Below are 7,394 nucleotides of genomic sequence, written 5' to 3'. Positions count from 1 at the left end.
TCTATACATCGCCATACCTTTGCAGGTAACTGCTTTTCCAGTCTTCATCCTCTTCACATCCTCTTTACCTTACTTCCTCATTATTAAGCCTCCGTACTTCTTTATTCACTAACTTGCCTGTCCTAATCTCTCTCCCATTTTCTTAATTCATTAGCTCCTCAAAGTACTCTGTCTATTGTCTCAACAGGCTCTTTCCATTTGTTAGTACATCTTCATCTCTATCCTTAATCACCCTGACCCATTGCACGTCCTTTCCAGCTCAATCTCTCTGACCAGTCAATCAGTGTAAGTCTTTTTCTTCTCCCTCTTTCAGACTATCCAACTTTTTCTTTGCCAGGCACTTCCTTTGGATACTTACCTGTACTTCATCATTTCACCACCAAGTCTCCTTTTCATCCTTCCTCTGCCAGTGTTTTCTTGGTAGTTTACCACTTCAGTTGTGCTTTCCCAGGCATCTGGGATTATCACCCAAAGCCTGTCTCAAAACTCTTTGAAGTCACTACTACATTCATTCTTCTTTACATTTACCATTTAATCCTCTATCTTCATTCATTTCCTCCTCCTGATTTCCAAAGTCATCCTACAGATCACATCCTACTTGTTGCTGCCTAGCTGCACTCTCCTGTCTTTCAAATGGCACCTTCTGCATAAGGTTTCTACATATAAGAGTGTAGAAAGTTTCCAACTTTCTACACTCTTATATGTCACCCTATGTTCCTCCTTCTTTTTGAAGTACATTTTCACAACAGCTATTTCCAACATTTTGCTAAAATCCCCATCCGTCTGTCCTTCTGCATTTCTCTCATTAACACCAGACTTACCCAGCATCTCCTCATCGCCTTTGTTCCCTCCATCTACATGTTCACTGAAGTGTGCTTCAGTGATCACTCTCTACCCCTTGGAGAGACACTCTTCACAACATTCAATTCACTCCAGAATTCCTTTGTCTCTTCTAACTGACGTTCAACTTGCCATATGCACTGACAACATTCAATATCGCTGCTTTGATATCCAGCTTCAAACTCATGTTGCCACTTGGCATTCCTTTCACCTCAATAGGATTCTTCACATAGACTTCCTTCAAGGTTACCCCCACCCCATTTCTCTTCCTGTCTACACCATCATAGCACAACTTGAATCCACATCCAGTGTTCCAGGCCTTGGTTACCTTTCACCTTGGTCTCCTGCCCACACAATAAATCTAAGTTTCTTCTTTGTATCATATCAGCCAACCCTCACTCTTTAACCAGTCATAGTCCTTACATCTCACCTACAAGGTCGTACTCTCAGCCCCAAATTCATGCCTTTCCTTCTCTCTGTATGCCTCAGAAAATGACTTCTCCTTCTCTGTGGTTGTTGGTGATTGAGTTGGTTGTTGCCAACCTGGGTCTTGACTGATCCATATGCAAATCGCATTCATTATAATCTGCATGTTTGATTTTATGCTGTATGTCTTTCCTGACTCAACCCTCCCATTTGGGACTGGCAGGGGTACACTGGCTTACGACTGATTCAAGGATAAAAAAAAATCAAAAATCAAAACTGACTTGCACAACGCATTTTTATCCTATGGAATCACAGGACTCAGCCAGCAGTTTTCTCAAATGCTGGCTGCAGCACACTATAATACACAAGGCATCTTTTAGCACTAGATCCCTGATGTGCTAGACTAGGCGAAATTGGGCACTGAGTGAGAGTTGTTCTAGTTTAGATAACTGCATGGTCCACATTAAGATGTTGAAGTGGTGGTGGTGGTATAGGTATAGGTGTTTGCAAGAATATCAGTCATAAGACCATGGTTCATTTCCTATTAGGCATTCTGCCCCCACTTTCACAACAGTAACCGTCCATGCTGGGAGTGACAGACTTGTTATGTTACTCAAAGCCTAAGAACATGAGGTTTGACAAAGGTGCATTAGTTGACACCTCAGGAATGAGAATAGGCTGAACTTGAAGCACAAACCAGTTTACATGCAATCTTGTTTGTGATAATCCCAAAGGCTTATGGTTTCTACCTCCTTTGTCCATCTTGACAACCCAGATTAAGATGTCCATATCAGTGTGCAACTGTGTGCAAACAGCAAATACATCTCTTTAAACATAAAATCTCATTCTACTGCATGTCTCACAGTGGATTAAATAAATGCTGCCATAAAAACTTGTAAACTTCTGTAACAGTAAAGAAAAAAGTGTGCTGCAGTGTGCAGTGTTTTTTTCATCAGATAAGCCAACCCCAAGGATGTGTTACTCAAGCTAACCTTCCTGGATTGTATTTCATCTTCTCGCCAGTCACTGAAACAACATGCCCCTACCAGTGCAGCCCCTGCCTTTAATACAGAGCCATTTTCTGTCTGAGCACCAGTGATAAATAGATACACTCACTCTTTAGAGAGAGTCAGGCGAGCAGGAAAAGAGCAAGTCCTTAACCAAATGATTCACCCACTTCAGTCTTCAAAGAAAGGCTACGATACAGAGAGAAAAAGAGAGAGACAGGAAAAATGACCACACCTGTTGTCCGTTTTGGTGACTCAGCCCCCTCAGACGGTAAATTGACTCACCGCCAGCTCGATTATCACTGTCTCAGTCTGCTGCATGTGTCAGGGCCTTCGACAGGAAACACAGACAAAAACAGGAGCTGCGTATTGGGCTAGGAGACTTCCAGTAAACAACCAGCATGTCACTGGCAGATTTTTATTTATAAGCCACTGTGACAAATTTCTTTCATATCTTTTATTTCACAGAGCTCATTTTCCAGTCCCAGTTTTAGATGCCAAGACACAATTATACTGTCAATTGCTGTTATACTAAGAGAGATGGTAGAAAAAAAGCTTTATGATTTAGGTTGCATCTTGTTGCAAGAGAGTTTGTAGAGGGAAGTTAAATTAAGAGCTCAAAGCACTTCTCAGCTCATGCAAATAGCTTCTTTAATAATCTTCCATGTGTGTATGCCATTTTGTCTTTCTTAATACTGACAAATGTTTTGTGACTATATTTGGGCTTTCCCAAATTGCCACCTGGCTTTTTAATGTTAATGTCTGTGTGCTGGATGTTGTGTTGTTACTTTTGAAACTTGCAGCCATTTTGATAACTGGTTTGGGAATTATTTCATAATAAAAATATATGAACTCATTGAACACTTACAGATCCTTAATTTTCAGTCCACTTTAGGTCAGACAATGAAAACACATTCACGCAACAGCACTCGTTCTCTAAAATACACAGTCAGCTGCCTGATATTTGTTTGATTGATTGTTAGCACTGTTGCCTCACAGCAAGACGGTCCTGAGTTCAAGTCCACCATCAGGCCGGGTCTTTCTATTTGGAGTTTGCATGTTCTCCCTGTGTTTGCGTGGGTTATCTCCGGGTACTCTGGCTTCCTCCCACAGTCCAAAGACATGGAGTTAGTGGGGATAGGTTAACTGGAAACTCTAAATTGCCCTTAGGTGTGAATGCAGGAGTGAATGTGAGTGCAAGTGGTTGTCTGTGTCTATATGTTAGCCCTGTGACAAACTGGCGACCTGTCCAGGGTGTACCCTGCCTCTCGCCCTAAGACAACTGGGATAGGCTCTAGTTATGGCAGCAATAGCACTAAGGTTTAATTTGAATTCTTTAAAGCTTATTGTCTTTATGCAGATTATTTGTACTGTTATAACAGTACAAAAAAATTAAAAATTTTCTTAAAGCAATTTGAGTCAAATTGCTTTACTCTTTCCATTCATACAACATGATTTAGTCCCATCTCTGTGCAGCCTTGCCGCTAGTCTTCAGCAGGGGGCAGCAGAGGCCCTACACACTTTTTAACATGGCACATCTAGTTTATTGGCTGGACAGTGATGCTCTGTAATCCTATCAGATTTGATTTAATTAGATGGATAGACTGACCTGGTTTTAGTTTATTATCTAATTTAAGTTGCTTTTCAGTGTCAATATGACACAAAGGATAGTGAGACTGTTTAATTGAATACAGTCCCATATCATATCATGGTAAACATGTTAAAAATCAGTTTACACAAATTACAATGAAAGGGGCACTCCTTTGGGGTGTTTGAGGTATTGAAATTTTGTATATTTCCCTTTTTACTTTACCTTGATTATCTATTATAAATTATGATAGTTTCTCTAATTTGGCTGAGATGACCAATTATTAAGTTAGCTATGATCTCATCTACAAATACATCTTCCGTGCCATTTTCTATCAAGAAGTAGAAAACTTAAATAATTCAACATTTCCAGCATTTTACCACCTGTTTTCCGTTTCAGAGCTTTGGAAAAATGCTGCCTCCTGCTCTGTTCATCTCACTGCTCATATTCACAGCAAACTGTAACATGTTTTAATCTATACATTTTTTGCTGTATTTTTTTTCCTCCTTCAGTTTTTTTCCCTCTGTACATATTGAGCAATGTATTTTGGGTGATTAAGTTTTTTCTGTCTACATGATTAGGGCTTTGGGGAGTCCAGCTGGGCAATAAAACCACTTTAACATGCAGCTATAAACTTCAGCAGGCGTAATTAGACGCAGTTGACTCAGATGAGACATGCTGTTACAGTCTAGCCTCATTGGTCCCTGGGGCCTGTCAGTCATGGGGGCTGACGTAATGCTGTCTGGCTCTGTCGATCTGCTGCAACACTAATATTCAACATTTTGAATCAACTCTTATTGGACTTTTGGAATGATGAACATTATAAAGGTTATATATATATGTGTGTGTGTATATTGATGCACATGCAGTTATATTCCTAATGGGATTTTGCCTGCATGTCAGTTAGGTGAGCTCAAATTTTGGCAACACAGTGTTAAAAAAAAACAGCTTTAAATGGTGTGGGTTTGTGTATTTGTCATTTACAGCTTTACTGAAGTTCATTTTACCCGTATTTTGCCTGTTTCATTAGCGAGAGAAACAGAATGAGGGTAGAAAAACAAGCAGACACAAGAAAGGCTGGAAAGCTGCTGCAGAATCTTTTGAATTTCAGCTGCTGTGGTTTGACATTGAGGGCTAACTCGCTGCTTTTAAAATGAAGTTTGTCCTACAATCACACACTATCTAAAAAAGCTGCAAAAAAGACAGAAATAATGGATCATGAATATTCCTGCTTTTATCTGTTATTGAAATTACTATATCATATCATGTTTCTCTATTTTAATAACATGCATGGAAAACTGTTATTTATCCAAAATTACATTTCTTGATGCATCAACTGATGAAGTTAAAAGTTGATATGTAAGTGATTATGTCTGTTATAAATCCTCAAAATGTGCTTATGATTCTTTTAAAATTAAAGGGCAGGTTTTCATATCGAAATGCTTATATTGCTGGTAACTGTAATACTTGTATCTTTTTTTTTTTTTTTACAAAGTTCTGCTTTAAGCACTGAATGTAAACTGTATAAACTGAGGATTTACTCTGTTCATTTAAACCAGTTTACTGATCTATCCTCAGTCATTTACTTAGTCATTTAGCTTCAGTTCATATCCACATGTAAGTTACCTGCTACTGTATGTCACACCTGTACCATGAAAGGCATTAATCACGTCTTGACACATCACGTCTTACTCGACATAAGGCAGTTTTACCTTCATTTAACTTTAGATCAGTTTAAAATAAGGATAACAAGACAACACAGGTATATGGCAGTGGAATCAATTTCAAGGAGATTTCAACTGCATCACAGTCTTCATCAGTGGATAATTCACAGACTACCATGTATGCTAAGTGGGGCTTTAGTCACATATCGACACATATTTAAGTCTGTTAAAAACTCTGGTAATTGGACTTCAAGTTGTTTGTTTTTGTCAGTGCATTGAATTTTACATTCTGTGAATTTGCAAGCACAAATCAGTAATTCAGTAGGACAAATTATGCAACTTCAGTAGCTTGAATAATTGGCACTCTGCTTATTATCTGTGGCCATAAATTGGTGCACGGTTTTAGAATTGTGTCACTTGACTCAGGGGACGCATGCTGCACACATCCGAGAGCACAAATTAGTCATTTGTACACATGATTTAATTCAAAAGCAGAAATGATGTAATCTGGGAGCACAAATGTGTATGCACAGTCCTCAAGAGTAAATATTAAGTAATTTGCTGGTACATTTTTTAAACATATTGCACATATTTGTAAGGCAGGTTTATCTGTATTGCTCCATTCAGACACAAAGCCATTAAAAGTTCTTTGCAGAGGCAAATAATAAAAAACCCGCAACAAAAACAGAAAACTGCAGAAAAAAAATAAAAAAGTTCAGATGATAGCAGACGTGATCCTTTTCTCATTTATTTCCAAATGGTAAAGTTTTAAACTCCCAGTTTTCTCAGGTGTTCTGGAAGTTTATTCCACTGCCGAGCAGTATGAAAACTAGAAGTTTGTTTTTTTTATGCTAGGATCCTGATGGCGAGAGGCTTCAAGAAACATAATATCATCTAAGGCACAAGCAAAATCAAGATGCATCTGGGCCTGAGTCCGTTTAGTACTCTGTAACCGGATTTTAAAATCTAGCCTTTGAAATGCAGAAAGCTGTGTGTTATGGAGCACAGACTACACTAATATGTTCTACTTATTTGGTGTTAGTGAGGATTCAGGCTGCTGTATTTGCATGCAAAAGCACCCAATAGTCTAACCTGCTGAGAATGAAAACCTTGGAAATGTTTTCTGCATAGTTTTAGTAGCAACATTTTTTCCTTGATACCTGCACTTCCATAATGAAAAATGAAAGAAAAAAAAAAGGTTCCATGCAACATTATTTAAGTGACCAACCCTGTGACGAAAAGTTATTTTGAATGGCTGTCTGCTTGGTTTTCCTCTTATATAAGTCAGTGTTCTTAATCAAAGCAGTTTAAAATATGAACAAAATCACATTTATTTAGACAGTCACCCTGGTCTGTTAGTTTCTGCTCATTGTCATAATTAAATATAGATGAACAAGTGACTGTGTAATATTTTAATGAAGAACAAATTACAATGAATCCATCACAGTCAAGCTGTTTTCTCTTTTTTATCCTTTGTTTCTGCTGTGAGTCTGATTTAAGAAAAAAGAAGTCTTGCAGATATTTTTTATACTCAAGAATATTTAGATTGTTGCAGCTGTGTATGTCAAATTACTGCTTGGGCAACTCATCTAACAATTGACAATAAAAGCAAAGCATATAATGCTGAAAAATCACAACTTTAATTTACATAGCGTACATACATTTCCATTATCTTAATATTTAAAAGAAAAAAGTTGCACAAGAAGTCGACATATACATGGTGGGAAACATCTTTATGATTAAAAATCATGACAATGACGCGCATAAATGTACAAAATAGAACCCCTTGGTACATTTAAACCACATAAAAATGACAATAAAATGGATCAGTAAAAAAAGATATTTATGATTACAGTATTCATAATATGA

This window comes from Rhamphochromis sp. 'chilingali' (genome assembly GCF_963969265.1).
Source record: "Rhamphochromis sp. 'chilingali' genome assembly, chromosome: 9".
In the NCBI taxonomy this organism is placed as follows: Eukaryota; Metazoa; Chordata; class Actinopteri; order Cichliformes; family Cichlidae; genus Rhamphochromis; species Rhamphochromis sp. 'chilingali'.
The sequence above is the reverse complement of the archived record's forward strand: the minus strand, read 5'-3'. Positions refer to the sequence as shown.